Source organism: Phascolarctos cinereus, unplaced genomic scaffold, assembly GCF_003287225.1.
Source record: "Phascolarctos cinereus isolate Bilbo 61053 unplaced genomic scaffold, phaCin_HiC Scaffold_5;HRSCAF=322, whole genome shotgun sequence".
NCBI lineage: Eukaryota > Metazoa > Chordata > Mammalia > Diprotodontia > Phascolarctidae > Phascolarctos > Phascolarctos cinereus.
This window is the reverse complement of record NW_027555958.1, coordinates 113,376,272-113,400,709: the sequence shown is the minus strand read 5'-3', so window position 1 is coordinate 113,400,709 and position 24,438 is coordinate 113,376,272. Positions and strand designations below refer to the sequence as shown.

Here is a 24,438-nt window from a genome sequence, read left to right as displayed (position 1 = left end):
ATCGCACTGGGGTGAGAGCGCAGCGCAGCATGGGGTGGGCGTGCAGGCCATAGTGAACCTGGAGCAGGCCTCAGAGGACTGAATCTCAGGCAGCTGTGGAGGTTTCCAGACTCCTCAATCCACAAATGCCAAAGACAACTTAGAAGGTCAGTGGGAAAAGTCTGTTTTTGTCGGTGCTCAGAGAGGAAGGCGGGGTTTCAGCTCCATTCCCCAAGAGCATGGCCGTGGGGGGGGGAGCAGCTGCTTCCCAAGCTTCCGGCCCACAGACTGAGGGGGAATCCAGTGGCTGATCAGAGAGGGATTTCAGGGATCTCTTTGCCAGTGCTGAGGCAGGAATCTCTTGCTTTGTGTAGATCTGGGTCACAGTTCTGGGCGGCGGTGCTGGGGTGAGGAGGAATGCTGGCATGGTGGAGCTTATAGTGGCTGTGGAGAGAAACCCCTCCTCACAGTTATGGGACAGAAAGGAATATTTGTGGTCACAGGCCAGGAAAGGAGTAAACACCTTACCCTTATCATACCACCTTGCAAGAACTGAAAATTTACAGGTCCCTACAAGTATCTCTGAAAACAGCTATACAAACCCCTGAAGCTTGGGACAATACACTCTCCACATTGGAAGCAGACTCTTACCTTAACAAGAAGTTTAAAACTCAAGTAATTGGCTGGGATCATGAGCAAGCAGCGCAAAAGGAGTCACACTATATTCTTACTTTGGTGAAAAAGAAGATCAAAATATACAACCAGAAGAAGACAAAGCTCCTACATCCACAGCCTCCAAGAAAAATATGAATCAGTCCCAGGCCTTGGAAGAGCTCAAAAGGGATTTTGAGAAGCAAGTAAGGGAAGTAGAGGAAAAACTGGGAAGAGAAATGAGAGTGATGCAAGAAAATCATGAAAAACAAGTCAACAGCTTGCTAAAGGAGACCCAAAAAAAACTGAAGAAAATAACACCTTAAAAAATAGCCTAACCCAAATGGCAAAAGAGGTCCAAAAAGCCAATGAGGAGAAAAATGCCCTAAAAAGAAAAATTGGCCAAATGGAAAAGGAAGTCCAAAAGATTACTGAAGAAAATACTTCCTTAAAAATTAGAATAGAGCAATTGGAAGACAGTGACTTTATGAGAAATCAAGACACTGTAAAACAAATCCAAAAGAATGAAAAATTAGAAAACAATGTGAAATATCTCATTGGAAAAACAACTGACCTGGAAAAAGATCCAGGAGAGAGAATTTAAAAATTATTGGACTATCTGAAAGCCATGATCAAAAAAAGAGCCTAGACATCATCTTTCAAGAAATTATCAAGGAAAACTGCCCTGATATATTAGAACCAGAGGGCAAAATAGAAATTGAAAGAATCCACAGATCTCCTCCTGAAAGAGATCCCCAAAGGAAAACTCCTAGGAATATTGTAGCCAAATTCCAGAGTTCCCAGGTCAAGGAGAAAATATTACAAGCTGCCAGAAAGAAACAATTCAAGTACTGTGGAAACACAATCAGGATAACACAAGATTTAGCAGCTTCTACATTAAAGGACCACAGGGCATGGAATATAATATTCTGGAGGGCAAAGGAGATAGGATTACAACCAAGAATCACCTACCCAGCAAAACTGAGTATAATCCTTCAGGGGAAAAAATGGTTATTCAGTGAAATAGAGGACTTTCAAGCATTCCTGATGAAAAGACCAGAGCTAAAGAAAATTTGACTTTCAAATACAGGACTCAAGTGGAACATGAAGAGGTAAACAGGAAAGAGAAATCATAAGAGACTTATTAAGATTGAACTGTTTACATTCCTGCATGGAAAGATGATATTTGTAACTCATGAGAACTTTGTCAGTATTAGGGTAGTTGAAGGAAAAAATTATATGTATGATAGATAGATAGATAGATATAGATAGATAGATAGATAGATAGATAATAGATAATAGATAGATAGATAGATAGAGGGCACAGGGTGAGTTGAAGATTAAGGGGTCATATCTGGAGAATAAAATTAAGGGATGAGAGAGGATTATACTAGGAGAAGAAGGGAGAGGTAGAATGGGGTAAATTATCTCACAAAAAAAAACAGAAAAGAAAAGTCTCTCACAGTGGAGGGGAAACAGGGGAAGGTGAGAGGGAATGAGGAATCTTATTCTCATAGGATTTGGCTTAAGGAGAGAATAACATACACATTCAATTGGGTATGGAAATCTGTCTTACCCTACAGGAAAATAGGGGGAGAAGGGGACAAGAGAGCAGGGGGATGATAGAGAGGAGGGCAGATTGGGAAAGGGGTAATCAGAAGCAAATACTTCTGAGGAAGGACAGGGTCAAAAGAAAGAATAGAATAAATGGGAGGGCAGGATAGGATTAAGGGAAATAGAGTTAGTTTTTCACAACATGTCTACTATGGAAGTGTTTTCCATAACTGCACATGTACAACCTATATTGAGTTGCTTGCCTTTTCAATGAGGGTGGGTGGGGAGGGAGGAAGGAGAAAATTTGAACTCAAAGTTTTAAAAAACATATTTTAAAAAAATGTTTTCACATGCAATGGGAAATAAGAAATACAGGAAATGGGGTACAGAAGTCTATCCTGCTACAGGAAAATAGAAGGGGAAGGGGATAAGAGAAGGGAGGGGGAGAGATAGAAGAGAAGGCAGAGGGGAAGGGGTATTCAGAATGCATGCCATCTTGGGGTGGGGGGGAGGGGTGAGAAATTTGGAACTCAAAAACTTGTGGAATTGAATGTTGAAAACTAAAAATAAATAAATTTATATTTAAAAAATAAAAAACGAAGATAGTGAAGAGATGATTATAATAATAAGATGATGAGAAATTAAGCAGAAGGAAATGAAGAGGAAGAGACAAATACAACAAATAATTTGAATGAAAAAAAAGCTACTCAACTTGGTGATTGATTAGGTGCAAAGAATTAAAGAGAGATGAATTAAAGATGATTCTAAGACATTATGCCTGAGTAAGTAGGAGCACTGTAGTACCACTGAAGGAGATACGGAGTACAGGAACGTGAGAAATTAGGAGCTTAGATTTGGCTAAGGTTAGTATGAGAAGACAGAGGAATACTGAAGAAGTTTTCAGTAGGTAGACGGTGATACAAGGCTAGAACTCTGCTTCTCTGCTTTTGTATTATAGCTAATGACAACATTGATTTCAACTAGTAGCAGTCACTTCAAAAGTCAATCAGTTTCTTGCACATATTTGGTGAAATATGTTAATAATTGTATGTATTTAATAACTTCAAAAACTGAATTAAAATCCAAAAGAAAAATGCATGAATTCTCGGTGACAATGTTCCAATCATCTTTTCATTTGAAAAACAAGAAAAAAACATTCTGTTTTTCCTGCTGTTAGAAAAAAAATACAGTTAATTTTTATAAAAAGCAATTATGATATTTAGTATACTTAATGAAGATAACTCTGAAAATATCTATGTACAAATAGGACTAAAAAAATTCCTCTGTGAATTGAACAATTAATGCAAAAAAGCAAACAAAATGAGATATAAATATACATAATAGACATGTATGGCATATACATTCCTGAGCTCTCTGTGGGGGTCAGTGTTACAAAGAAAATAAGTTTAGCCTTCTGTCAGATTTTGATTCTTTCTTCAATAACTATTTTCTTATCATTTTGACTTTGGGGACCATCCTTTACCCTGGAAGTGAAAGTCATAGATTTTGAAAAGAATTTTAAATTCCCCCAGTACTGACATCTATTGAGTCTTCTCATTTGAGAAACATACTGGCAGCTGGAAAGTGTAATAACAACTAAAATAAAATAATTTCACTTGAAAGCCTATAAGGCATTTGGAGAGTTGGCTTTTATAGTGTGGAAATCCTAACTTAAAACATAATATATATGTATATGTTTACATATGTATAGGTGTATACATATATGACATATGCATGTATGTAGGGGACTTTTACCTTCTAACTCTGAAATGTTTCTAATTTGAGATTAATTAACATTATTGTCTATATATTTCATATTATCCACTTTGGATTCTGATTTGTTAGATTTTTCAATTAGAAGGAAAGATTTTCAAAAATCCTTTAGCAAAATGAGCCTCTGACTTAGAAGGAAATCAGAGTTTTATGACTGAGGCTGGTATAATGGTTTCCCCCCACATATTTGGTACATTCCTGGCAACTACCTAAAATGAACCCATATGAAAAACAACAAACTTCATTGAAACTTTGGTTAAAAAATAATTAGGATTGGTTAACCTGGATAACACCAGGGGCAGAAGTCTGTTGTATTGCCCATATTTGGATCAGGATCACAGTCCTGGGGCTCAGTCCCAGAGGTATGGAAGAGCACTAGCACTGCAGAGCCTATGGCTGAGACCTTAGTTGCAGTTCTAGGACAAAAAACAGTGCTTGTGATCCCTCACAGATCAGAGCCTAAGCCAGGAGAGAAGTAAACACCTCTCCGTAGATTATACCACCTTAAAAAACCAAAAACTTAAATGTTCCCAGAATTATCTCTGAAATAGCTGCATGAAAAATTTGAACCTTGAGACAATGCCACCTCCAATCCAGAAGCAGAGCCTCACTTTAGCATAGAGTTAAAAGTCGAGAAATAGGCTGGAAAATAAGGAAACAGAAGAAAAGGTTCCTGACTACAGAAAGTTACGATGGTGACAGGAAGACAAAACACTAACTCAGAAGAAAACACAGTCAGAACTACTAAATCCAAAGGCTCAAAAAAATGGATTGGTCTCAGGCCATGGAAGAAGTCATGAAAGATTTTTGAAATTAAGTAAGAGAGGTTGAGGAAAAATTAGGAAGATGAATGAGAGTGATACAAGAAAATCAAGAAAAAGAGTCAATAGCTTGGAAAGGGGCCCCAGGAAAGTACTAAAGAAAATAACACCTTAAAAAACAGAAAAGGCCAAATGTAAAAGAGGAGCAACAATCCAATGAAGAAAAGGATGCCTTGAAAAAAAGAATTGGCCACATGGAAAAAGATATACCAAAATTTACTGAAGAGACGAACTTCTTAAAAAACAGAATTGGTCAAATAGAAAAAGAGGTGCAAAAGCTTACTGAAGAAAATGATTCTCTAAAATTAAAATTGGGGAAGTGAAAGCTAATGACTCTATGAGATTCCAAGAAACAATAAAACAAAAATAAAAGAATGAAAAATTAGAAGAAAATATGAAATATCACACGGGAAAAACAACTGACCTGGAAAATAGATCCAGGAGAGAGATAATTTATGGATTACTGGACTACCTAAAAAGCATAATTGAAAAAAAAAAGCCTAGACATCCACCTTCAATAAATTATCAAGGAAAACTTTCCTGATATTCTAGATCCAGAGAATTGAAAGAATCCATCTGAAAGAAATCCCAAATCAAAAACTCCCAAGAATATTAAAGCCAAATTCAAATTACAAATACAAGACACAAGAGAAACATAAAAAGGTAAACAGGCAAGAAAAATCATAAGGAATTTAATAATGTTAATCTATTTACATTCTTATGTGAGAAAGTGATATGTGTAACTTCTAGAAACTTTCTTATTATTAAGACAGAAGAAGTATACATAAACAGAGGGCATGGGTATGAGTTGAATATGATAGTATAATTATCTAAAAAAATAAAATTAAGGTATGAGAAAGAGGAGTGCACTAGGAAAAGGGAAAAGAGAGAGGAAGCATGAGGTATATTAGCTGACATAAAAGAGGTGTGAAAGAGCTTTTACAGTTGAGGGGAAGAAGGGAGAGTGGGGGTTAGCACAAGACCCTTACTCTCATCACAATTGGTTCAAAAAGGAAATAAAATGTATTCTCAGTTGAGTATAGAAATCTATTTTACCATCTGACCATACAGGAAAGTAGGAAGGGAAAGGAATACGAGAAGGGAGGTGGAGTGAGGGATGATAGAAGAGAGAGCAGATTATGTGAGGTAAAAGTCAGAAACAAAACACTTATGTGTATAGACAGGCTGAAATGAGAGGGAGAGTAGGATAAACAGGAGGAAAATAATAATCATAACTGTGTGAAAATTACAGCAAGTTTCTCTGATATAGACCTCATTTCTCAAATATATAGAGAACTGAGTCAAATTTATAGAAATAAAAGCCATTCATCACTTGATAAATGGTCAAAAGATGTGAACAGGCAGTTTTCAGATGAAAAAATCAAAGCTATCTATAATCAAAAGTCCTAAATCACTATTTAGGGAAATGCAAATTAAGACAACTCTAAGCTACCACCCTACACCTATCATATTTGTTAATGTGACAGAAAAGGAAAATGACAAATATTTGAAGGAATGTAGGAAAATTGAAACACTAATGCTCTGTTAGTGAAGTGGTATACTGATTCTACCACTCCGTAGAACAATTTGTAACTATGTCCAAAGGGCTATAAAACCATGCACAACCTTTGACCAAGCAATACCACTACTAGGTCTGTATCCCAAAGAGATAAAAATAAATAAATAAATAAATAAATAAATAAACATTAAAAGTACCTATATGCACAAAAATATTCATAAGAGTTGTATTAGTGGTGGAGAACTGGAAATTGAGATCTCCTGCAATTGGGGACTGCTTGAACAAGTTGTTGTGTGTGATTGTGATGGGATGTTATTGTGATCTAAGAAGTGATGAGCAATCCAGCCTCAGACCAAATACTTGACACTTACTAGCTCTGACCCTGGGCAACTCACTTAACCCCAATTGCCAAAAAAAAAAAAAAAAAGAACAGGATGCTCTCAGAAAACCTGAAAAGACTATCATGAACTGATACAAAGTGAAATATGCAGAACCAGGAGACCATCATATTCAGTAACAGCAATATTGTATGATGATCAATCGTGAATGACTTAGCTAGTCCCAGCAATACAGTGATCCAAGACTATTCTGAATGGTTTATGATAAAAAATGATATCCATCTCCAGAGAAAGAACTGGTAGAGTCTGAATGCAGATCAAAGCATACCTTTTCTTTATTTTTCTTTTTTCTCTGCGTTTTCTTTTACAACATAACTAATTTGGAAACATGTTTTGCATGACTGAACATGAATCACCTAATGAAATTGCTTGCCTTCTTAGCGGGGGTGGGGTTAGGAAGGGGTGAAGAGAATTTGGAACTCAAAAAAATTTAAATGAATGTTAAAATTGTTTTTATGTATAATTGGGGGAAAATATATCAAATTAAAAAATAATCTGGCCTTGGACAAGCTATGTGACCCTGAGCAAGTGACTTTACCTGTTTTCCTCAGTTTCCTCATCTGTAAAATGGGGATAATAATAGAACTTACCTCCCAAGGTTGTTAGAAGGAACAAATTAGAGAATAATTGTAAAGTGCTTACCACAGTTTATGGCACATAATAAATACTCTATGCATGTTAGCTATTATTATGTTCTCCCCTCTCTAATCCATCCTCCACAGATGCCAGTCAACAATATTCCTAAAAATAAATCTGACTTCTCTGCTCAAAATCTCCATATGACCTGTGGGATCAAATAAAAAATTCTCTGTTTGACATTTTAGAGCCTTTCACAACCCAGATCCAAGCTACTATGCTTATTATTTTCCTTCAAATACTGAACCATTCAGCTAAGGTGACTTTATTGATATCTCTCATGTAGTATCCATTCTGATCTCAGCCTTCAGTTTCCATTTGCAGTCTTGGTCCCATGGGGAAAATTTCTTAGGTTCAAAGTACTTTTTTTAGCCATCTGCCAGAAGTATCTTCATGCTATGCCATAGCAAGAATAATAGTAAGAAAATATTCTCCCTTCCCCTCTACTTCTCCCAAGCCTAGGATTCACTGTAGTGCAGTGGATAGAGCACTGGGTGAAAAGTGAGAAAGATCTGACTTCAAATCCTGCCTTAGATATTGATTTGCTTTGTAAACCTTGGCAAGTTGCTCACCTCTCCCAACCTCAGTTTCCTCATCTGATAAAATGTGGAGAGGGTTAGGAATGGACTCAAGAGTCTCTAACATCTCTTTTTGTTCCAGATCTATGATTCTATTTACACATAGATTATATTCATTTTGAGAAAAACATATGGCCAAGGCAAATCACATGTCTGATGATATTTCCTTCTCTGATGTCTTCAGACTGCTCCCCTTGGAACAATGTCTCTATTGATTTGATAAGTCTGTTGAGCAATCTGGCCCTTCTTCCCTTCCCCTCTGAACTCATCTCTGCAAGTGGAGATTTGTGTTCTATGAAGCACTATATATGCTACTGGGGAAGTTGTTCCACTTCAAGATACTATTGTTGAAGAAGGGGCACAGGAGAGAGAAAAATTCTCTGTCTCCTCTGCAACACTCTGGAAGAGGCAGAAGAGCAAGAATGAAAAGTGATTTCCTCTCAGAAACTATATTCTTCCTCCATAACTGGCTCTCTTCTCTGATACTAAAGAAAAAAGAAAAACCCACAAAAAACCCCAATAATCTCCTTTTCAGAGTTTGCTAGTGGTTTTGAAAGTCACCAAGGACATGGCTGATTGGCCATCTATCCAAACATAGCTGCATAAAATTGATTGAGGAACTTCATACATTCCCAGGGTTAGCAAGAAATGCAAACATTTCTTTATACTTCCTTTATATTGTCTCAGTAAGTTGAAAATGATTAAACCTTTACAAGGTAAGAATAGACTCTTCCCATTTTTACACCTTAACCATCTGAGAAGAATTCATTCAGAGTGTGAACCACTCAAAATTCATAGTTACAAATTATCAATGCAAATGAGATCCATGCTATTCATATCCACCATCCAACCAAAATCCTTATAGCTGTTGTCCACACTGCAGTGGGGTCAAACTCAAGGCTGCCTATGGCCCCACAAAACTCCCAAGTGAGACTCAAACTAGATTAAAATGTAACTGTTTAACAAAATAAACAGAAATGCAATAGAAAAGAGATGAAAATTTATGGTTTTCTAAGTCAACGAGCAGCCCACAGGAATCTATTTCTATTTGAATTTGACAACATTGGTCTACAGACTTCCAGGTCACTTCTCTTTTTTTCCTCAGTTTAGTACCTGGTTCACAATTTTCCTTTACTCCCAAACTCCTGCCCTCATACTAGAGAACTTCAATATATATATATATATATATATATATATATATATATATATATATATATATATATACATATATATATATATATATGTATATATATATATATGTATGTATAATATATATATATGTATATATATATATATATGTATATATATATATATATATATATATATATATATATATATATATATATATATATATATATATATATATATACTGACTCTCTTTTCAAATACCCTACCCACTCTGTTCCTCAACCTACTCACTTCTCATGACCTACTCCTCCATTCCACTTCAAGCACACACAAAGATGGTCACATTCTTAATCTTTCTGTCACCCACAAATGCTCCACCTCCATGTTCACAAGTTCAAAATTCCCGTGATCTGACCATAATCTATTGGCATTATACCTATTCCTCTGCCATCTATTACCAAATCCTACTCTTTATCCATACAATGACCTCTAATCTCCCAACCCCATGGTTCTTTCCCAGGCTACCTCCTCTATATTTGCCATTCTCTACTCCTTTCCTGATCTTAACATCTTGGTAAACCTAGCCAACTTTATATTGTCCTCTCCTCTTGAGCCCCTAGCCCTTATCATAAAGTTTATTACACTCTGCCAAGACTCAGCCTCGGATCAATCCCAGTATCTGCCACTTTTCTTCTAATATATATGCTTCTAAATAGAGAAAATCATAAAACCATTCTGACTGGATCTACTACAAATTTATTTTATAGACAATTGGGTCTTAGCTGCTGCTAGGCAATTTTGTCATGCCTCCCTATCACTCAGGCATCTCACTAATACACCTCTTTTTCTCTTTGATACTGTTACTAAGTCACGCTCAGACTATTGAAATAGTTTGTTAGAGGGTCTGCCTGCCTTAATATTCTCCTTGTTACAATCCATCTTTCATTTAACCACCAATGTGATTTTTCTAAAGTGAAGATCTGATCATGTCATTCCACTATTCAACTCCATTGGCTTCTTATCACTTTTAAGATCAAATATAAAATTCTCTGTTTGGCATTCAAAGCCCTTCATAACCTAGCCCCTCCTTATCTTTTCCGTCTTCCCAAACCTTATCCACGCTATGTACTTTTCAATCCAGTGATACTGAATTCTTTGTTCTTCCACAAATAAGACACTCCATCTCTTGGCTCCGGGGATTTTTCTCTCCATGCATCACATGCATGGAATGCTCTCCCTTTTCATCTCCACTTACTGACTTCTCTAGCTTCCTTTCAGTCCCAGTTAAAATCCCACCTTCTATAGGAAGCTTTTTACAGTCTCTCTTATTTCTATTACCCTTTCTTGGTTAATTATTTGCTGTATATAGTTTATTCATGTTTATTTGCTTGTTGTCCCTGTCTTAGATCATGAGCTTCTTGAAGGGAGGGACTAACTTTTGCCTCTTTTTGTAACCCTAGCATAGTACCTAGCACATAGTAGGTTCTTAAATATTTATTAAGTGAAGTTTATTGACTGAATTACCCAGTGTCTGAAGAGACATCTTTGTACTTTACTGTTTCTGCTATCATCCATTAAGATTCTATTAATATTGTTTAAAATTCTGTTAAAATTTATTAACATTTTTATAATTTCATTAAAATGGTTGGTAGGCACAAATTGATCAGCAGTCCTTTGTTCACCTCCCTACCACCACTACATACACATACAAACATATATGTATATATGTATGTGTATACACACATATTACACACACACACACACACACACACACACACACACACTCACATCCCTCATCTCCATGCTTTTGCACATATTGCCCCTAGATTGCACTCCCTCCTCACCACTATCTCTTAGAATCTCTAGCACTTCCACATCTGGTGTAATGGATCATCTGGATCCTGGGGATTCAGATAAATGACGTTTTTACTAAAAATGTTTCTAGGTGACCTCCATGTAAAAATAGCCTACAGGAGTTTACATGAGTGTTCAAAAGTCTACTGATTGGAGTAGCTAGGTGGCACAGTGGATAGAGCACTGGCCCTGGAGGCAGGAGGACCTGAGTTCAAATCCAGCCTCAGACACATAACACTTACTAGCTGTGTGACTCTGAGCCAGTCACTTAACCCAAATTGCCTCATATAAAAACAAAACAAAAGAAAAACAACAACAACAACAACAAAAAAGTCTACTGATTGATCGTTGACCAAAGGTCTCCTATCTGGGCTTCAGAGCTATTCCCTGGCTTCTTTTTCATTGGGTTTTGGCTCATAACATGGGGCTGAGGTAGGGGAATGGGAGAGCAAAGTGAAATAAGTTACCTTAAGGGATTCTCTTGATGATATCAAGTTTCTTTCAAAGTAGCACCTTCACCTAAAACCCTTCCTGGTCCTCCTCTCCTTTCCTAATCCTTTCTGCTTTCCAAAGCTAACCCTTCTGTATGCATAAGTAATCCCATTCCATCCCATCTTCCCCAGCAAACTATCCCCTATGTCATCTCTATTTTCTTTCATTAGTTTCCCATCCCTCCCCATCTACTGGAAGCTTTGCTATTGCCCACAAACATATCTATTTCTTCTACATACTCAAAAAACCCACACTTCACTTGATCCATCCATTCCTGATAGATATTGGTATATTGCATGATTGAATATTACTGTGCACCAAGAAATAATGAATATGAGGAATTTAGACAAACATTAAAAGATTTTTATGAAGTGATATACAGTGAAATAGAGAAAATTAGAAGATCAATATGCACAATGTAAATGGAAAGATCATTAAAAGGAAGCTAAGTTCCAAATAATCGAGAAATCAACTAAAGTCTTACATTGGGGGAAAAAAATAACGAAATGTTTTTGTCTTCAGAAGGAAGACAGAAGGTTCCTAGCATAGAACATTGAATATATGGTCAGACATCACTCCTTTTTTAATTTTCATGTAACAGGTTTATTTAATTTTATCTTTTCGTGAGAAGGAAGTTTGTAATCAGAGGGTATGAAGGCAAAAAGAGAGATAAATATATACAGGAAGGACTAATACAAAACCAAATAACTTTATTTTTTAATAAAATAAAGAATGACATAGGGCAAAAAAGAAGAGAAATTGAACAGTTTTCAGGGAGCAGGCCATATAGCCAAACCCAAGAACTGGTAAAAGAGGCACCAAGTTCTGAAACCCAGGGATGAAGTCAATCAGTCAAAAAAATCACTTGGAGATATTTTTCCAGACCATCATCATGGTATTATTTCACCAATTATAGGTTACATAGTAAAGATTTCCTTGAGCCTTAAACTACCAAATCTCATAGTTAATACATCAAGGAAAAAAATTCTAGAGGGGAGCCTTGGTCAGACAATCTATGGAAAGGCAAAGATAGCTAAATTAAAAACATGACTAAGAGTAAAGAGAAAATAGTTAGCTAGAAGGGAATGATGAGGAAGGTGGAGCCCAGAAAGGTCAAGTCCCTTCTTCCACATCAAACTGCTAGTAAGGGACAGGACTAAGACTCAAATTCAAAGCATCTGACTCCATGGTTTGTACTCCTTTCATATCACACTAGCTCTCGATCCAAGTCTGGAACTAAACATTTTGAATCTTCCAAAGGAAATAGGCAGAATCAAGAAAATTAATGAACAGCACCAAAGTAATATAATTCACATATCAAAAAGACCACAGGAATAGAAAAGGATCTGCATTCCACACTGAATGCCAGCAGGTTTAAAATGTTTCCTTGATTTCCCTTCGTGCAGTAATAAAAACAAATTAGGCCCACGGTGTTTTTATTGATTCAATAGTTAATGGAACTGCCACTTTTCAAAGGGATTTTTGATAGGTGTCCAATTAACTGTTCACTTGGATGGAGGGTTACTGCCTGGCTGTGTGTAACCTTACACTAGGCCACTTGTTTTATGCTTCCTGCCATGTGACAGCACTTATCTGATTACCTGTGGCAATGCAAACAAGTCTTAGTGATCAAAACAGCTTTTCAAGTTTCTTCCTAGGGGTGAATGCCAATGATCATCATTTTAGGTATCGCATCTGGGAATACGATACATTTTTAAAGATTATATTTCATTACAGTGAGCCACCAAATTATATTTAGTGGAGGTCCCCTCTCCCTCACCTTAACAGGGAAATGAAATTCTAGTTAAACTGAAAGCACTGACTAGAAATGCTTTTTACATGGCACCACCTCTATTAATTATTTCAGGTTAGAATACAATCCCTGCTCATATTTAATAGTTAAATGAATGGAGAGATAAACTATTTGGCAATGAGATTTTGATACAACTTTAACCCACAGTGATGTGGTTCTGGAGAACTTGAACTTTTGGGGGAGTTTAATATACTGTAAATCAATACATCCTAATTAAATATGAGTTTCCATCCAATGGATCCAAAATTAACTGTGAAAAATTTCAGCATTGCATTTCTACCATATTCCCTATCCTTGGCATAGATACGATATTCTCAGCTCTTTCAAATAATTACATAGAGATTGGTGGTTAAGCATCTTCCAAAAGGGTTGGTAAAAATCACAGGAGATACTCTTTGGCAGATTAAAAAGTGCCTCAAAGGTACTGCTAACAGACTCATGGAATCAAGATAATGACTCAAGAAGAGGGAATGAGAAAGCTGAAGATCTCAAGCCTCCTATTCCAAAAATTGAAATAATTTTAGATGGGAAAGTGGATAATACAAATTTATGCTAAAGACATTGAGAACAGTAGCTAGCATTTACGTAGTACTTTAAGGATTTTAAGCACTTTACAACTATCTTGTTTTAGCTTTATAACTCTGGAAGGTAGGTGCGATTATTGAACCCATTTAACAGATGAAGAAACTGAGGCAAACAGTGGTTGAGCGATCTGTCCAGGAACTGAGGGCCAGGTTAAGTGTCTGAAGCAGTATTTCAATTTAAACAAGCTTACCTACCCATCCAGCACGCTATTCATTCTGCCACCTAGTTGCCTAAAAACACCAATATGTTTGAGGCTGAGTGAAGAAAATAGCTTTCTTACCTTCAGTAAAGGTTGCTTAGGAGACAGCAGCATTTGACACCCATTGCACAGATATTGAGGTGAGGAGTGGGACTCCCTTTCTAGTTTTGACAAGAATTATCAAGGAGAGGGCAATGCAAAGGGGGGAAAAAAAAAAAGATGAGCCTGACTGAGGAACAATGATTGAATTAACTTGTTCCTGGAACATAATTGCCATGAAAAAACACATAATCACAGACCCCAAAGCCATTGGTATAGGATTCTCTCCTCGTTTTTGGAAGGCAAGGCCTGCGTAGCCTGTAAATGAGCAGAATTGGCTAGAGCTGGAGGGAGGTGAGAGCTTTTGTTTTCTCTGCCTAACTCCTCCCATCTGCAACTTGGCCATTCCCTCTGCCTTAGTACCCTAGATAAACCCAGTTCCCAACCCTCTCCTTGGGTACCCCACTACTTGCAGTGTGGCACCCCAAGCTGCTCACCTGATCCGATTAAGGACCTTCATTTTGCTATATTAGCTGTTTTCTCTTGAATTCTGGTTGATATTAACAGAGGAGAAACTAATTAAAAAACAACAACAACAACAACAACAGAAACAGCATAGCATAGTGGATAGAGGGCAGGCATCTGAGTCAGGAAGACCTAAGGTGAAGTCCTGCCTTGGCTATAAATAAGTTGTATGAACCTTTGTTCAAGAGACTCTGGTCACTTTTTCTCTTAGTTCTACCAGAAAATCTCTAAAGCCATACATTACAAAATTTATTTCCATCAGTGCAGGGAGTTTCCACATAGGGAACTTTTTACACTGAAAAAAATTACAAATCTGAATCAAAAAGAACAAAGGGAGAACTGCATGAGGAACTAGGTAGGTAGTATATTATCCCCATTTTAAAGATGAGAACATTGAAACACAGAAAAGTAAAATGCCTTGTACAATGTTGTAGTGCCAGTGTAAAAGCCAGGATCCAAATACAGACCTCTACTATATGCTCTTTCCATTACACAAGAGAAGAAAGTGGGAAATCTTGGGATGATTGAAGATGTAAGAATTTAGTTAGTTAGTCTGTCTTGCTTTAATGTAGGAAGTTTTGAGCAGAGGTTTGAAACAGGAGAGAGGCATGTCATGCCTATTCTCTGTGAAAGTTCAAAAATTAGGTCAAGCCTGTCGTAGTAACATTTCACAAGTGAAAAATTTGACAATTGGTTGAAAAATGTTTCTACATGTCAATTTCCATTGAGAAGTTTATTCTGTGCAGTATTTCATCTTTCAAATTAAAAGGAAATTGGCATCTGGGAATTTGAAGACTCTTTAATTTTTTCCATGAGCTATTAGCCTTAGAACTGTTCTAAGCCTTAGTTTCCTAATCTGCCCCATTTTCTAATAAAATTTTTGGATCTTTCCCAAACCTAGCATTTAATTGTTCTACGATTCAGCCCCTCTCTAATTTTCTTGAATTTCCAGTTTCACAAATAGGGTATGTAAGCATTTATTGATGGACAGAAATTTAGAATATATTATAGAGCAGGACCATTGAAAGTTATAAGGCCTACTCACAAGAATTATAGTATCAAGGTTATTTATTTACTGAATCCAAAGCTTAACAAATATCATATTGGCCAACAGCTAGGAAAGAGGAAATTTCTGAAACTATTATTTTAGTCAACAACTATTTCATGTTTTATTTATTTTTAAAAGTTTTTTTTCCAATTAACTAACAGAAATCTATAAACTCGCCCTGAAACCTTTACTTCACTCGAAAACAAACAAAAAATAATTTCTTCATAACAAATATACATAGCCAAGCAAAAAAATAATTTTGCTGTGGCCACAATATTCATATATATCTCATTTGGTGTACCAAAATCCATCACCTGTCAGGAAGTAGATAGCATGCTTTATCACCAATCCTCTGGACTCAAGGATGATCATTATATTGATGAGAGATTTTATAGCTTTCAAAGTTGTCTTTCTTTATAGTGTTGTTATTCTATAAACTACTCTCCTAGTTCTGCTCATCTCTCTCTTCTTCAATTTATAAAAGTCTTCAAAATTGATAATTTGTACAATACTGATGTTAGAATATAAATTTTTCTTTTGGTTCTGCTTGCTTCACTTTGCAACAGTACACACAAGTCTTCCCATATCTCTTTCAAATGATATGTTTCCTCAGCTCTTATAGCCCAATACTATTTTATCATACTCATAAACCCCAATTTGTTCAGCCATTCCCCAGTTGCTGGAAATCCCCTTAGTTTAAAATTCTTTTTTTCCCTACTACAAAACAGGGATGCCATAATTTTTTTTTCAAATATTAGATCTTTTCTTATTTTGGGTATGGGCCTAAAAGTGGTATAGTACAATCAAAGGGTGTGTATGTGCTATTTGGTAATTTTTTCGTGTATAATTACAAATTGTTTCCAGAATGCTAATATTCATTCATAGGTCTGCCAACAGTGAATCAACATTTGTCTTTTTCCTCTTTTGCCATCTTTGTCAATATGATGGATGCAATATAGAACCTCAGACTTACTTTAATTTCTCTAACTATTAGTTGTTTGGAGCATTTTTTTCATATAGCTAGCCTATATTTCTTCTCTTGAAAACTTCCTCTTCATATCTTTAGATAATTTATTTATTGGGGAATGGCTTATTATGAATTTGAATCATTTCCTTACATATCTTGGAAAAAGTGAGCTTTATGAGAGAAACATGCTGCAAAGATTTTTTCCCCCAGGTAATTGTTTCCCTTTTAATCTTAGAGTTATTGGATTTGTTTGTTGTGAAGAAAAAAAACAAACTTTTTTTTCATATCAAAATTATCCAGTTTATCTTCTGGCTTCCTCTCCATTCTTTGTTTAGTCATGAATTTTTCTTGTATTCATAGAACTACTCCGTCTTTCATTACTTTTTTATCATGTGACCTTTTATATGTAGATCATCTATCCATGTGGAACTTATCTTGGTATAAGATGTAAGGTGGAGATCTGGTTAAAAATAGAGAGATCAATCAGTAAGAACATATTGGGTATACAACATACAGAAGCAAACAAATCTAGTAAGTTAGTGCTCCAAAAAGAGAAAATTCTACCAACTGGGATAAGGGCTCGCTCACTATCTGATTAAAGACTGATGGGAAAATTGGCAAGCAGTCTGGAAGAAATATGATTTCAATCATTTCATGTTAATAAATGTAATAGCAAATTATAAATGTAGCTCTGAGGATTACTAATTCTGCAGTGTTATAGAACAAAAAATGCTGACTCTAGAGGCAGAAAACTTGAACCCAGGTCCTGCCTCTGAAGTTTAATACCTGTGTAACTTTGGGCAAACCATTTAGCATCTCTAGGGCTCAGTTTCCTCATCTTTTACATGAGGAGGTTGGACAAGGTGATTTATGAGTTCCCTTAAAATCAAGTTCTCATACCTTGAGTCTATGTGCTAACACAAATGGCTTCTAAAGGAGAGTGATTGAAAACATTCCTGAAACTTCATCTCCTGATAGGGAAACTGAGGTATTGATTTCCTAGGAAGTGTGATGCCATAATCTAGCCTTTCAGTCAGAGAAAGGATTGTTATTCATCAGTATAACAAATTGTAGAATTTGTCAATTTGACCTTATACAGAAGCCAAGGAGAGTTCCTGCAAAGCATGCCCCTTAGAATAGGAGAGGGTGGGAAGAAGAGGATCACCCACATGACTTCTCTGACGCAGAGAAACAGCAAGGAACTAAAGCCATATAATGAGGAAACATAAAACGTATACTTTGACCGTTGTTATTGTAAGTGATCTGGATCTGGTGGGAATGAGATTGTCAAAAGTCAGGAAGCCCTAAACTAAAATACAGCCTTAGACTGTATGACCTTGGGCAAGTCATTTAGTCTTTGCCTGCCTCAGTTGCTTCATCTGTAAAATAGGGAAAACAATAGTACCTACCTTCTATGGTTGTTGTGAGAATAAAATAATATGTGTAAACTTTAAGGCATTATATAAACACTATTATTATACTTTTCTAGTGTTTGTATTGATGCTAGGGACCTTGTTCCCTAAATTTTTAAATCCTGCATACAACTGTTATTCAGAAATTTATAATATTAAAATCTGAGTGGAGTTATTATCAGCCAAAGACAATCTGACCTTTTATGGTCCATCACTGAGGTTGGACATATTCTTTATGATCCCAGAGTTTAGAGGGCCCAATCAGTATGTGTAAACATGTACCTGTACATATGCCTGTTTGCTTCTTTCTCTTTCTGTCTCTGTCTCTATATACACACACAGACATACACACACACACACACACACACACACACACACACACATATACACACACACACATTTATATGGGTGCATACATGTGTGTATTTTTATTTTTTTCTGAAGAACGATGTTGAGAGGATGTAAAATAAATCTACTTAACTGGCCTAATATCTGAATGTGCTCTGAAACTCTGAATCAAAAAATTTATTCATGGTAGCAAAAATCTGTTGACGTGAGTTGTCAACTCCTTATCTATTACTCTCACTAAAGCACACTGGTAAAGTCCAGATTATACCAAAATACAAACTATAGTGCATTTATGTTTCTTTTTTATATTTCTCATAGCATATATCCCCATTTGTGTCATTGTAAAAAAAAAACCTGAAAGAAAATGTTTGCTTAAGACATTATCGTGATGAAAGTATTTATTCTTGATGATACAGCTAAAATAAACCAAGCTAGAATATTATTGTTAGATTATATATTACTGATGCTATTGTTGTTGAGTCATTCCAGTTACGTCCAACTGTTTGTGACCCCATTTGGAGTTTTCTTGACAAAGATACTGGAGTGGTTTGTCGTTTCCTTCTCCAATTCATTTTACAGATGAGGAACTGAGGCAAACAGGGTCACACAGCCTGAGGCTGGATTTGAACTCATGAGAATGAATCTTCCTGGGGCAGCTAGGTGGTGCAGTGGATACAGCACCAGCCCTGAATTCAGGATGACCTGAGTTCATATTCTGCCTCAGACCAAACACTAGACACTTACTAGCTGTGTGACCCTGGGCAAGTCACTTAACCCCAATTGCCTAAAAAAAAAAAAAGAAAAAGAAAAAGAAAAAGAGAACGAATCTTCATGACTCCTGGCCTGGAGCTCTATCCATTGTACCACCTAGGTGCCCCATTATTGATGCTAAGAATGAATAAACCCTTCTCAAAAAGGCTCAAGATAAATTTCATCATCACTGATGAACTTACATGAAGCTAAGAAAGGCCACATAATGTAGTGAATAGAGGGATAGACTTTGAGTCAGGAAGAGCTGGGTTCAACTCCTACCTCTGATATCCAGTAGCTCTATGATTTGCAGGCAAGTCACTTAATCTCTCTCAGTTTCCGTTTCCTCATCTATTAAATTGGGATATTATTATACCTGTAGTACCCATCTCACAGAAATGTTGTAAGACTTAAAAGAGATAGTACTCAAATAATTTCCCAACACTAGTCAACTGCCTGTAGCCTGTTCTCTCTTATGCTTATAGAACACAGGCTGCTGCATTTTTCTAGACAAAATCTTGAGGAAATTTAGCTTATCCTAATTAAAAAAAAACTAACTTTTTTTCATTACATAACTTTTATATGGGGTACCCACTAGCTTTTAAGTAGCCTCACTATTTGGTGCTAGGGCATGAGGGAGGTTGTGATGTGTAGAATTTAACATGTCAGTACAACATGAGTAAGACTTTCTCCTCCCCACCCCCACATATCAATTTCAGTGGAAACTCAGTGAATCATTTGTTTGGAGAAAAAGGCCTAGAGAAATTTAAAAGACTCTACCAATCTGTCTTTGAAGAACTAATGTGAACAACCTTACACTTCTACTTTGCATACTCATTGAGTACAATCTAGTTTTCTCCCTTGATTTCTATTCTTTACTCATTCACATTTAAAAAGAATATTCCATTCATAGTTTACAACTATTAATACTCAGCATCCCTACACTGCCTCTCACTTCCTTGACCGTTGTATTAATATCTTTTCAGCATCTAGGAACTCTTCATTTCCTAGTTATCTAGTTTTCTTTAGTCACAGCTCAGCTCAGTTTCTATGCTTCTATATAAAATCATTCAACATTTTCCTCCTTTGGTCATTAAAAGGAAACTGTTTATGTGGGTATATATCAGGCCTAGCTCTTCATCAAGGTAGATCTTAAGTGTAAGTGCCTTCTCTGCCTTTTAATTACATAATCACAGACACTTGTATTACATAACTATCACAAAAGCTAACAATTAGATAGCCCCACACTATATTCCAGATCCTGTGCTATTAATTTACAAATATTCTATTATCTGATCCACATAACAACCCTAACAGGTAGGTGCTGTTATTATTCCCATTTTAAAGATGAGGAAACTGAAGTCTGAACTCTAGGTTAATGGGAAAAAAGTTTAGTTTTGAGTTTATGAGTTTCATGTACCACTATTTTGGAAGCTTAGTTTTTAGTATCACATTAGCATAATTAATTTAAAATCCTTTCTTCCAGAATCCTGGACTTTTTTTTTAATTTCAAAATTAAACACAATCTATAATGTTGGCCACAAAGTGGTAAATTCACATTACCAACACTATAAGATTATCTAATTTTTAAATTAAAAAAGATCTAGTGCTTTGAGGAAAACATTTAAAAACAATATGGCAACATGAAAACAACAATGGGGTTTTACCAATAATAGCTTTAGATTGCCCAAGTTTTCTTTATATAAGCATGCCAAACCAAAAGTTTCCTTATTGGTAATATGAGTTGGAATAGATGGAATAAGACCCCTCATCTACAAATTTACATTTGCATTTTGCATAGAACTTTGAATAAAGTGCTTTAACATGCCATTAATTATAGCTCCTACTGCTGCCAGATTTTAGAATACTGGATTCTAAAAGCATAAAAATTAATCAGTCATCGAATTAGAGCTGGGAAGAAACCTTGGAAACCATTTAGCTCAATCTCCTCATTATGAGGATGTTAGGGGTTGCAGTGGATAGGAAAACCTGAGTTCAAATTCAGCATCAGACACTGACTAGCTCTGAAACCCTGGGCAAGTCATTTACTTTCTGACTCAGTTACCCCATCTGTAAAAGGATAAAATAATAATAATAATAATAATAATAATAATAATACCTCCCAGGGTTGTCATTGAGTATAGACTTCTCATTTGATATTTGCATGTGCAACAAGAGATTTAACAAAATCTGAAGTGATTAAAATTTGGCTAACTTCAGATGAAATATAATTAATGTGTTTTTTTTCCCCACTGTAGTCAATAAAAGCAGGAAAGCAGGAAATGATTTTAATTTCCATCAAGAAATGGAAGAAATTACTTATTTTTGTCTGAAGTTTTTTTTTTTTCCATGTGTTGAAGACAGAGCCATCTCTATATGGGTTGAGATGCTTTAGAAAGACTGTGGGAAACTCTTTTGAGTTTTGTCAATGGGATAGTCAAGCTGACTCCCAGGATCAGAAGGAAAACAAAGACTTTAATTGTGCTTGCAAATAGAGGTACATGTAGCCACAAAACTTGACTGGGAATAATATCCTACTTTGTTTTATGAGACCTCCATCACATTCTCGCAGCTTTGTCATATGATCACCAGCATGCTGAATGAGTTAGAAATGGCATTTGGTTTGGGCCAATTACTTGCACACTTAAAGAGACCATAGATAGATGGCTGATATATAACTGTGGATCCAGTCAGACAATAAACAAAACTTGTCCTTACTTTATGGAAGGGAGGGGTTTGTTAAAAGAGGAGGGCTAGTAGTGAATGGTCAGACTTAGAAGAATATCTAAACTAACAACCCTGCTTGCCTATCTAGTATTTTCTGCAGCCTCCATTGCATCGTTTTCTCTGTATAGTCAAATGACCTTTAAACCCTGTAAATAGCACACAGAGCTTTCTCCCCCTTCTCTGTGTAGACTATTATCCTTTCATCTTGAAAGGTCACTAGGTATCAGTTGAAGAAATATATCACTTAGCTCAGAGTGTCCTCTGTTTAAAGCGATCTCCTTGTTTGTTTTATAAATGATGGCCTGTCCCCAAACAAACTGAAAATTAGGTAATCATCTTTTTTTCAGGCTTTAGACTGGAGATGCTCTGACATGAAAAAAAGAGGCTAATGATACAGCCTGCTTGAAATACTTCCAAATGCATATTATGAGGGTCCTATAGGGGGTTGAGCCTATTAGAAAATCATACTTAGTACTATATAATAATGGAGCTTCCAGAAAAATACATCAATTTAAGCAACATGATACCAAGAAAAAAATTGGATAGGAGAATGTGTATGTTCACAGTAGTCTTAGATGGCAGTTCTCCAAATCTCATATTTTACCACAAAAATCTCATATATGGGGCCTTTGGCAGTAAACAATGGGAAAGGGTATGTAGCCTTGTCTAACTTGGGAGAGAGAAATCCAGTATCTATGTATCTATCTGTCAAGCCCCCTTACTGTTGTCATGGGCAAAGGTCCCATTCATAGCGTCACGGTAGGCAAAACCAGGGCCCCTGAGGCCTCCTCCACAATGGCGGCATCCTGTGCAGCAGTGGCAACAGCAACAGTAGCAGCAGCCTCTTCTTCTTTCATCATAAACATTAATCGCGCTATATCTTTAGACAGCATCTGTTCCAGGTTTTCAAAGAGCTTGGGCTTCAAGGACTGAAACTTGGAGAAGTCCTGAGCCTGAAGTAGTTCCTGCATCTTTGGGATGCTTGGGAAATCTCCAGGAGAAATATGATACTCTCGTTCAATTTTCTGGTAAATGTCTTTCAAATTGCTGAGCAACTCCCTTTTTTTGCTCTCCTTACCAAAGATGGGCATCTCTTTCTTGAGGGTGCCGATGATGTAGCCATGGACCCTGGCCAGCCTGGCTCGCTTGATCAGGTCATTCATTTTCCTAACAGTAGTATAGTGGGGCAGCTTCTGAATGTCCTTAAAGAGATCCAAAGCTTCTGCTTCAAAGAGCCTACTGTTTTCAGTATTCATGAACGGCTTGGACCAGAAGGACCCTATGTATACCCTCATCACTTCAGGGGTGTTAACAATCTTGCCCAGGGACCACATGAGGGCCCCATAGACCCTCATCAGCTGCTGAGTTCCTATCTGGTCAGACTTGTTCAGTACCACTCGCATCTTATCCTCATAGTTCTTGAGGGCCCTCATTGCTTGGGAGAGCTCATCTGAGATGTCTAGTTTATGGGCATCAAAGAGCATGATGATGAGATCCACTCGCTCAGCAAACCACTGAAGGACTCCTGAGAAGTCATAGCCTCTGCTGACTCGCTGTTTCTCACCAGCAAGAATTCCTGGGGTGTCAATGACGCTGATACTTTCCAGGACCTTGTTAGGTAGCTGGACACACACGAAGCGGTTGAGGAAGGCATTGCCAAAGCTGGTGAGGTTGCGGAAGGGGAAGCGTTGGTCCACCACGGCCACATTGCCCGGCATCACGTTCTCAACCTCACCGTGCATGATGACAATGAAGCCATCAGTGGTGGGTTCGGGCCCAATGCGCATGCACGGGAATTCCTGCTCGAGGAGGTAACTGATGAAGGTCGTCTTGCCGGTGCTGTACTGGCCCATCAAAAGTACCATGGGCTTGCTATCAAAGTCAGCCTCCATGAGCGCCGGAGAGTGGAAGTGATCAAAGCGGTAAGTTTCTTCGAGCGGCAGCAGCTTCTCCAAGTACAGCTTTCCCAATCTCTGGGCCACAGACATAAAGAGGTAAGACTTTCTACGATCTGATGCCTTAGTCGACTTAGACATAGTGGTGGTCCACTTTGGTCCAGGCTGCGCTGAGACTGGGACAGGGTTGGGGCCTGGAAACAGGGGCAGCAGCAATGAGACTGTGGAAGCAGGAGGTTCTGGCTACGGCACTTGCTCTGGCTTCCAAACAAGGTGTTCTCCTACCTCAATGCGCATGCGCTAGCCCCGCCCAGCTGCCCTTCCCCCCACTTTCTCCCCCTCTCCCTCTTTCTTCTCTAACTGTGAGAAAGCTATTTGTGTGAGTTCCCTGGGTACAGAAACCAAGCTTGTAAGTTTGCTTTGTATCTCTCGGGCTTAAAGGGCTTAGTTTGTAGTTAGGGCCTAATGAATTCTTAGTTGATTAATTAATTATTTAACCTTACAATGCTGATCATTGACAAATGCAGCTAACTGATACTCAATAAAAAGATTAGTCGATAGGAATTTGTTAAGCACATAGTGAGTGTGTAAGCACTATGCTAAGCTCTGGGGATATAAAGGAAAGAAAAAGAAAGTACCTACTCTCAAGGGGCATATAGTCCAATGGGGGAGAAAACATGAAAAAATATCTTACAAATCTATGTACAAACAAGATACAAAGTAAATTTATAATTGCAGCCCCTAAAT

The 24,438-nt window shown here is 37.0% G+C and overlaps 1 pseudogene across 1 annotated transcript; it reads right to left on the bottom strand.

Annotated features, from left to right (window-relative positions):
* Positions 1-16,677: 16,677 nt before the first annotated feature.
* LOC110198287 (EH domain-containing protein 1 pseudogene) lies at positions 16,678-23,947 on the bottom strand (annotated as a pseudogene). The gene is made up of 2 exons (XR_013487506.1): positions 22,519-23,947; positions 16,678-17,019 (listed from the first exon to the last, which is right to left on the bottom strand). The product of XR_013487506.1 is annotated as an EH domain-containing protein 1 pseudogene (transcript).
* Positions 23,948-24,438: the final 491 nt, after the last annotated feature.